This window comes from Chlorocebus sabaeus, chromosome 2 (assembly GCF_047675955.1).
Source record: "Chlorocebus sabaeus isolate Y175 chromosome 2, mChlSab1.0.hap1, whole genome shotgun sequence".
In the NCBI taxonomy this organism is placed as follows: domain Eukaryota; kingdom Metazoa; phylum Chordata; class Mammalia; order Primates; family Cercopithecidae; genus Chlorocebus; species Chlorocebus sabaeus.
The window spans coordinates 40,813,243-40,815,954 of record NC_132905.1 but is presented as its reverse complement, the minus strand read 5'-3'; the positions used below and the strand labels follow the sequence as shown (position 1 = coordinate 40,815,954).

The 2,712-nt window shown below is 41.2% G+C and overlaps 1 pseudogene; it reads left to right on the top strand.

The window, feature by feature from the left end:
- The first annotated feature begins 1,362 nt into the window (after positions 1 to 1,362).
- On the top strand, positions 1,363 to 2,400 carry LOC119618438 (high mobility group protein B3-like; annotated as a pseudogene).
- Positions 2,401 to 2,712: the final 312 nt, after the last annotated feature.

The following is a 2,712-nucleotide window of genomic DNA, read 5'->3' as shown; positions in this document are numbered from 1 at the left end:
AATTATGGTGTATTCAAACAATAAAATGCTGGCCAGGTGTGGTGGCTCACATCTGTAATCCCAGCACTCTGGGTGGCAGAGGTGGGAGGATCACTTGAGCCCAGGAGTTTGAGACCAAGCTGGGCAACATGGTGAAACCCCGTCTCTACAAAAAATACAAAAATTAGCGTGGTGTGGTGGCATGCACCTGTGGTCCTAGCTACTAGGGAGGCTGAGGCAGAAAGATTACTCGAGCCTGAGAGGTTAAGGCTGCAGTGACCTGTGGTTGCAACACTGCACTCCAGCCTGGGTGACAGAGCAAGACTCTGTCTCAAAAAAATAAAAAATAAATAATGAGATGCTACCCAGCAATGAAAATGAACATGCTGCAACTACATGCAACAATGTAGATGAATCTATAAGTTTAACTCCTGGTGAGACTAATCTATGGAGTTAGAAGTCAAAATACTGTTTACCCTTGGAGGCTGTGGGTAATGACTAGAAGGGGCTTCTTTGGGGCTAAATGTTCTATTTCTTGATTTCAGTGTTTGTTAGACATGTATGTTGGCTTTGTGGAAATTCATCAGGCTTTATACTTATGATTTCTGTACTTTTATGTCTTTATATTATACTCTAATAAAAAGCTTTACAATTTCAGAATATTTTTGGAAACAGATTTTTTTTCTCCCCCACCCCCACCTTTGTGTGTGTGTATGTGGTCACTTGATATTCTTCCATTTTTTAAAATTGTGTAATAATTACTCTATTTCTTCTATTTTTTCAACATTTTTTTTTCCTGAAGAGCAAGCCATGGCTTGCCCATAGTAAGCCCCCTACTTTTTTTTTTTCTTTTTTCTTTTTTCTTTTTTTTTTTTTTTTGAGATGGAGTCTCACTCTGTCATCCAGGCTGGAGTGCAGTGGTGCGATCTTGGCTCACTGCAACCTCTGCTTCCCGGGCTCAAGTGATCCTCCCATCTCAGCCTCACATGGAGCTGGGGCTACAGGCATGATGCACCACCACGATTGGCTAATTTTTGTATTTTTTTGTAGAGATGGGGTTTCGCCATGTTGCCCTGGCTGGTCTCTTAATTCCTGGACTCATGCAATTCACCTACCTCCACCTCCCAAAGTGCTGGGTTCACAGCATGAGCCACTGTGCCTCGCCATAGTATGTCTTTATGCAAAGTAGAAGTGACCCCCTTCTCAAGGCATTTTATTTCCATATGTCTGAAAATTGTTACAATGAACGGATTCTGTAATAACAAGGCATTTTACTGCCATCTACTGGTAAATTATCATAATAAATTTACAAATTACAATATCATGTGAATGGTGTCCACTTAAAAGTGATATCCTTCAAGACTAGTGAACAATACAGTCAGGATGGCTAATAGTAACCCCAGGAAACCAAGAGGCAAGATGTCTGCTTTTGCCTTCTTTGTACAGATGTGCAGAGAAGAACATAAGAAAAACCCAGAGGTCCCTGTCAATTTTGCAGAATTTTCCAAAAAGTGCTCTAAGAGGTGGAAGACAATGTCTGGGAAAGAGAAGTCTAGGCCAGGCACAGCAGCTTATGCCTGTAATCTCAGCACTTTGGGAGGGTGAGGCGGGTGGATCACCTGAGGTAAGGAGTTTGAGACCAGCCTGGCCAACATGGTGAAACCCCGTCTCTACTAAAAATGCAAAAAATTAGCTGGACGTGTTGGTGGGTGCCTGTAATCCCAGCTGCTGGGGAGGCTGAGGCAGAAGAATGGCTTGAACCCAAGAGGCAGAGGTTGCAGTGAGCTGAGATTGTGCCATTGCACTTCAGCCTGGGCAACAAGAGCAAAACTCCATCTCAGAAAAAAAAAAAAAAAGAAGAGAGAGAAGTCTAAATTCGATTAAATGGCAAAGGCAGATAAAGTGCACAATGATACAGAAAGGAAGGATTATGGACCAGCTAAGGGAGGCAAGAAGAACGATCCTAATGCCCCCAAAAGGCCACTGTCTGGATTCTTCCTGTTCTGTTCAGAATTCCACCCCAAGATGAAATCCACAAACCCCGTCATCTCTATTGGAGATGTGGCAAAAAAACTGGGTGAGATGTGGAAGAACTTAAATGACAGTGAAAAGCAGCCTTATGTCACTAAGGTGGCAAAACTGATGAAGTATGAGAAGGATGTTGCTGACTATAAGTCGAAAGGAAAATTGGATGGCGCAAAAGGTCCTGCTAAAGTTGCCTGGGAAAAGATGGAAGAGGAAGATGAAGAAGAGGAGGAGGAAGAGGAGAAGGTAGATGAATAAATAAACTGTAAAAAAAAAAGTGAAATCCTTCTTCAGGGCAAAATTCATCCAACTAAATGTGTTAAGTCTGTGATTTGGCACTGTTGTGACGAACCCTGCAGACAGTAAAATGTAGACACTTTCTAGGTGGTTTTGTTCTTTTTTTCCCCTGTTTTGTTACTGTTTTTCTTAAACACATCATTGAAGTATTCACTGTCAGTCTTATCACTGCAAAGCTTAAGCCTATTTAGACATACATGAAAGTAGAAGTCCAATAAATACAAATCAAATTATCAAAGAACAATTGATTTTCTTCACTCTAGTCCAAATCTAGAACAATCCTGGATGTTTTAGGACTGTTTTTCTTGCTCAAAACATTTTATGAAATAGCCTGATCACCTCTTCAGAAGCCTCTCTCAATCTATTGCTTGTTGAGACTATCATATGCACTAAGGTTTCTCCTAAACATTT